Raw genomic sequence first — 7685 nt, 5'->3', positions numbered from 1 at the left:
GCTCGATCGAACGAGGTTATCTTTTACTGTTTTTGACTACCGAGCTTAGAAACCTATAAATTGAGAGCTCCACTTCATTTATTAAGAAGAGAACACTTGCATTCAATAGCCTACCTACCTGTTCTTGATCAAAAAGCTCTCATTTCTTTCATAGTGCATTAAATCACCACTTGCATATCCTTTGGTGCACTCTTGTGTGTCATCCTAGCTTTGTCTTGTATTTGAGCTATCTTTAAGCTAGGTTGAGGGATTATATCTTGTAAAAATCTAAGTATTAAAGCCTTCAAGAGGGTTGAATCTTGAAGAGGTTGTGTAAGAGCCCATTGGAGCCAGAATCCAAGTGTAAGAGAATTGGAAGCTTGGTTGAAGCTTCAAGTTAGTGGAACCCTCACTCGGTTAGGAAGTTGAGGAGAGTGGACCGTAGGCAAGGAAGTGTCGAACCATTATAAACCCGAGTTTGAATTCTCTAAACTCTATCTCTTTACTTTGCTTATATTGTGTTTGAATTTGTTGTGATTGAAAAGATTTTAAAAACCCAATTCACCCCCCCTTTTGGGTGTTTTTCTTAACTAAGCATAGCCTTTGTTTTCTCATTCAAGTTCCATTTCAGGAACTACTATGACCATAGTTTATATGAGCACCCTCCTTACGATCACTCAAGAGGATACTCTGTCTTAATCCCAAGAGATATCATGGTGTCTCTATTGAAAATACATATTGTTATCATCTTTTATCAACAATGACCTAATCCATAGGGAACATATGATTAACTTACGATCTTACTCATAAGTCAAAGCCACTACTAACTTTAACATAAGTTCAATATTCTCTCAAGATTGAGAGACAACACAATGAAGCAACTTGGTGAGATCATGACTACTTGATAACCTTAAGTCAAGACCAAATTCAAATCACTTATTCTAAAGTTAATAGTGGCTTTGATTTATGAGTAAGATTGTAAGTTGATCATAGGGTAAGTTGATCTTTGGTTACACATAGTTTCTCAATCTTAGATCCAAATTCAACCTACCTTTTCAAATCACTATAAGCCTCGAACTAAGCCATTGCAAGTTAGCCAAATCCTTTTGCTCCAATTCTTTTTTTCTTAAATCAACCCATTACCATCAAACTAGATCATAACAATTATCCATTTTGGAAAAATCAACTTCTAAATATTATAACAACAAATGACTTGAAGAATTCATTGACGGAACTTGTTTATATACCTTAGAAATTTCTTTATTTGCAACAACTCACTCTTAAGCCATAATACAATATGTGGAATAGATATAATTGTTTGATTATAAGATGGTTCTATGCTTCATTGATAAAAGAAGTTATATCCCATATTATAGGATTCCTTTTTACACTTAAGATTTGATGTGAATTGAGCCATACTACTCGTCTACTTTAATGGTGAGATTGACTAAATTACAAACTCAATTGCAAACTCTTAAAAGGGAAGAAATGCTTGTCATAAATTACATCCTAAAGCTTAAAGGATTGTTCAATAGTTAGGTAGCCATTGGTGAGCTTGTTTCATTAAATGGCCATTTAATCTAGCATATCATCAAAGTTTCTCTATATGCCATGTTGGTATATTGCACCTATAATCTTTAGTCTAAAGGGCATCAATTTGTAACAGTAAATGCCCTCTAGAGTATGAAATGAAATAAGATCTTCATCTCTTAGTGCCATCTGTATTTAATATACCCTAATGATCTATCATTGAAGGATAAAACTTCATGGCCCATAGTTTCATCAACCATGGCCTCAATGATTGTCAAAAGAAAGCCATCTTTTCGGCAAGCATTGTTTGAATTTCTAAAATATACATAAACATATATTTGTCCCTTCTTTTTTCTTCTTGCTTGGGATGCTCCTTACATAAGGGATGGGAAGCCTTTTTATAAGCATTCCAAATGGCTTCCATTAAAGTTGAATTAATGGAAGTCATAAATAATGTTTAATTAACATTTAACGTAATAATGCGGTAGCATTCACCACTTCATTTATAACATTCATATTATTATTATTATATTTTCATTATTACTACTACAAACAAACTTAGAAGATAATTTCTATTTTTTTAATTCTTAAGGCTTATAAGCTTTTTATATTAAAAAATTGTTTTTTTTCTTTTTTTTCTTATGTTTTATATACTACATCAAGACTAATTATAGTATTATTATCATTATTATTAACACCTTATTAATGTTACTATTTACGATATTAGTTTTACATAAATAATATTATTATTAATATTTAGTAGAACAATAATGATTTTTTATTAATATTATACCTATTTTTATGACTGATGTTAGCATTATTGATTCAATTTGTATAATTATTCATATTTTTATTATTATGATGTCATTATAAATCAACCCAAGAAGATAATATTTCTTTTTCTTTTTATTCATAAAGATAATAGATCTCAATATAAATGAACTCAATATAAAATTCATTTATTTTGAGATCTATTCACCGAGTGTATAATTCTAATGCACTGATATTATGCATTAATATAGAAGTCAAGTTATAGGTACGAACCAATATGCATTGATAATACAATATTAATATATTGAACGTATAATACATTATGACACAACCTAATTTCATTTGATTTTTTTTTAAAACAACTCTTATGTATAGTTGTTGTATACTCTTTATCATTTTCTTTACTACAAATTAATCTTAGAAGAATATTATTTATAAGGTTTATAAGTTTTGTTATAAAACTTATTTTTAGTAAGAATGCATCCAATATATAATTTTAATTCATTGAGATATATATTAATAAAGAACTAATGTAGTAGGATAAAAGAACACTTCTAATATTATTAGATTTGTTACAAAATGTGGATACAACAATTATGTATTGAACATACAATATAAATATACTAAAAGTACAATAAATTAAGACATTCCTTAATTTCAACTTTGTTCAACAATTACAAAAACATTTTTTTAATATAATATTTTATTAATAGTTATATCGTAAAGATAAATAATTCAAAATTTATGAAATCTATGTAATAAAAATATAATAACTTTATTTTTTTTAATTACTGAAATGAAACAATAATTTGTAAAATTATTATATTACATATTATTATTATTGGGTAAATTAATTATTTTATAATATTTTCATATTTTTTAAATAATAATTAATGAAATAATAATTTTTAAATTAATAATTATATAATTTATATCCATTAGTACTAATTTTATTCTTATTTTATGTATCAAATTGACCCCTTGTAGTTTTGTGCACCCTACATTTCCCTTGTTTTTTCTGGTCTGTTATTTCTCTCCAAGCTACCATTTTCCTTCACAAAAGTACACAGAAGGCAAAAAATTGAAATGCTAAAGTGAACAGTCTCTTCCGTAAAACTGAGTGAAAAATGTCATTTATTTATTTTAAAAATGGACCTTTAAATAAGAGCATTTAGGAGCAATTTGTTCAAAGTGATTTATAAAAGTTAGGAGCACTTTCTCTTTGAAATTGATTTTTTAAAAAAAATTCATCTAGAGAAACCCTTTTCTTGTTTATATCAAAAGATTAACTGATTCTCTATAAAAATTAATTCACTCTTTATAAAAGTACTTCTAATATAAGTATTAGTAATAAAACTATTTTAAAATTAAAGAATAAAAAATATATTATTTTTTAGTATTTTATAAAAATAAGAGTGTTTGACAAGTTACTTTTAAAAACATTTAAAAAAAAATTTTATGTTTTAATTTTGAAATAACATTGTAAATTCAATTTATATAATATAAATTGAATTTAATTCAAGTCTTATTTAAATTGAAAATATTTTTATAATTATAAATAAATTAAAAAATAAATAGTTTTTAGTAAAACATGAATAGTAATATTATAATAAAATCATAAATTATATTTTTTATAAAAAAAAATACTATTGCAATATATGTTAAAAACATAAGGATATTAACATCCTCATAACTTTTTATTTTTAATTTTTGGTTAAAAAGGAATAATAATTAAAAATAATAATTAATACTAATATTTTATTTAAAATTAATAACAAATAAAAGATACCGATTAATAATAATATTTTATTTAAAATAAATAACAAATAAATTATAACTTTTTTAACATATAAATAAGTCAAATTTTTTATTACATATACCCACTTAGCACTCAATTATAAATATAATTTCTAAAATGTTTTGATTTAATATGCAATTAATTTGATTGGGTTTTTGAAATCTAAATTATTTTAAAATTAAAAGATTCACTAATGAATGTAAATTATTAATTATATCTTACATAATTTATTGTTTATTTACCTATTGAGAAAACTAAAAAACATAGTGGTGTGTATAAAGAAATCATAAAGCCATGACTTATAATAAAATAATTTTGATCTATTATTTTATTTAATAATTAGCTATCTTTTTGAGTTTCAGATTATTTTTAAAATTTGATAAACTCATTAATAAATTTAATACAAAGTGTCACTTCATTTGAAGTTCATTCTTCTAATGAGAAAATTTATAAAAATATAATTATTTATAGAAAAGAAATAAGAGAAACATTGTAAACCAAACTTTATCTATAATTTTTTGTAATAGATTTATTATTTGGGTTTCAAATTATTTTTAAAATTTATTATATTGGTTAATGAATCCAAATCATTAAGTCTTATTTAATTTAGAGATCATTTGCCGAGTAAAAAATAATAATTCTATGTAAAAAAGAAATAATAGTCATTTTAGGCCCATTTTTGTTTATAAATTTTTAGTATTAATTATATCATTATTTAAATTTTGTGTTATTTTTTAAAATTAGTAGACTTATTAATGAATTTAACATATTAATTTTTGTTTAATTTAGAGTTCATTTATTTAGTGAAAAAATAGAAAAATAACTATTTTATGAGAAGAGAAACAATAGAGAGTCCAATTTTTGTTTATAAATTTTTAGTATTAATTATATCATTATTTAAATTTTATGTTATTTTTAAAAATTAGTAAACCTATTAATGAATTCAACATATTAAGTTTTGTTTAATTTAGAGTTCATTTATTTATTGAAAAAAAATAGAAAAATAATTATTCTATGTAGAAGAGAAATAATAGAGTCGTTCTACAGTGATTTTTGTCCATAAATTTCTAATATTGATTAGATCACTATTTAAGTTTTAAGTTATTTCTAAAAATCACTAGAATTGTTAATAAATCAAATGCATTAAGTCTTACTTAATTTGGAGTTTATTTTCCTAGTAATTATTTTTTTTTCAAATATGATATGTGTAAAGAAAAAAACTAACCAAGTCATTTAAAATAAATTTTAATATATGATTTTCTAATATTATTGAGTGCTATGACTTTTTTAGTACTAATTAAATTGGCTTTTGAGTTAAATTATTTTGAAAAATTAATAAAATTTATGTATAAAGTATAATTTGATTAGGAATTTATTTTTTTAATGAAAAATTTTAGATAAGTTAAAAGAAATTAAGAAAAAAAAAGCAAGTATAATTTAAAGAAAAATCATATTTGAAGATTTTCTGGATCAGTATTAGATCGTAGATAGAGAAAAAGAATGATATTCAAATTTTTTTGATTTTATTATTATTTTGTAAACTATTTTCAAAAGATTGATGAAAAAAATTTCTATTTATTATCTAAAAATTGTTTTTATTTTATTTTGTTTTTAAAAATGGAAATAGAGAACAATGGTAAAACAATATGAATTTTTAAAATTTGATTTATATTTTTAAAACAAAAAATTGTTTTTTATTTTTAAAACCAAAAACCGTTTTTAAATTCATATGCAAACAGGGTCTAACATTTTGAGAACTCCAATAATTTCAAGTGTCTAAGAAAAAGAGAAAAAATACAAATATATATATATATATATATATATATATATATATATATATATATATATATATATATAAATTTGTTTGAATTTTGAAAATTACAAAAAAAAAAAAAAAAAAAAAAAACAGATAGATTTCAATAAGTCTTAAAAACTGCAATAAAAAACATATTTGAAATGCAAGAAGACATTTCAAAATAAATTGAAACTAAGTTTAAACACTAGTCTAAAGTTCTCAATTTTTACAATGCCCAAGCATCATTGGTGGTGTCTTCTTAATTATGTTTGAAGTCTTTGGACCGATTGACCATAACTTTTGGTGTTTGGTTACATTTTGGACATCTTTGTTAGGATGTATATGACCTTAATCAACTTCAGATAATACGTGAAGTGGCTAACAATCTATTTTTTTATAAATCTACACCATAAGTTGTTCAAATATTTTGGGGGAAAAAAAAGTGACAATCAACTTGGATTGAAAGTCTAATTATAGTGACCTTTATATTTTAACTTATGGTGGGATATGTTTTTATATTTACGTGTTGTAACAATGTAAGTTTCAATGCAAATATGTTAATACAAGAATACAAGGATAAAATAAAAATACAAAAGTTTAACGTTATTCGCTTAACCATACATATATACAAGGATAAGAAAGATCATTTCACTACACATGGGAACTCCGGATTACTTCATTATTTGATCCTAGATTATATAGAGTGCATGCATTCTATCCTAGGCTTCTCTAAATCTATTGCTATGGAAACATATAACATTAAACACGATATTGGACATAGATTTAGAGATAGAAACTTAAACCTGCAATCTAGAAGTTCTTAGATTATTTCCAAGACAATGAAAAAGCTAAATCCATAGTAGTCATCTTAGAGCTTGTCTACCCAAAGGCCTTCCACCTAATCTTTCCCTCCATGGATCCTAGCATAAGAGAAAGACAGGTTTTTCTCTCTATATGAGGATAGTTAGGGTTCCTCTCTCTGGAATTTCAGAAAACTAAGCCATAAGAATCAACCCTTAACCTCTAAAAGGAGTTTATATAGGCTTCCCTATGAGCTTAAGAGACTTGAGCCCAAATTTGGCTTGGGTTATATAATCCAACCCACTTAGATTCTAATTAATTAATTAGCCCTAATGGACTCCAATTAATTAATTAGTCTATTCCAAAAAGTCAATTCATGAGATCTAGTGTAACCTTTTATTTTTACTAAAACACCCTTATTCACACATATGAATTACATCCCCAAAATACTCTCAAAACATGTGCCACCATGAACTAGGAGCTTAATTGGGAACATTAGGACTCATAGGAAAATACTAACTCCCTCAAAATCCAATTCTGAAGTTGACTCAACACTCCATTAAGGAGAGTCAAGTGCACTCTAGTATCCTATGAAATTACAACAAGACAAAACTTGGGTCCATGGCTTACTATTCATTGCATGCAAACTCTCCATGAGCTAGTGCCTGTAATTTAATAGGTAGTGCTATCAACCCATCAAGATTATCTTTCTAGTCCTTGAGTTCCAAATCCTCCTATTATGTTATCAAGTGACATACTCTAACTCTAAGTAACACATGTTAAATTCTACTGAAGGAATTATTGTGACCACAAATTTCATGATCACATGTCCTTAGGATCACTTAATGGGACACATTGTCTAATCCCATGAGATATCATGGTGCCTTTATTGAGAATACTTGTTGCCACCAACCTCCATCAATAGTGTCCCAATCTATAGAGATATATGACCACTTCAGGTAGGTCAAAGCCTCGTATTGATTTTGACACAATCTCAATATCCTCTCTAGG

This window comes from Vitis riparia, chromosome 15 (assembly GCF_004353265.1).
Source record: "Vitis riparia cultivar Riparia Gloire de Montpellier isolate 1030 chromosome 15, EGFV_Vit.rip_1.0, whole genome shotgun sequence".
Classification (NCBI taxonomy): Eukaryota; Viridiplantae; Streptophyta; class Magnoliopsida; order Vitales; family Vitaceae; genus Vitis; species Vitis riparia.
The sequence above is the reverse complement of the archived record's forward strand: the minus strand, read 5'-3'. Positions refer to the sequence as shown.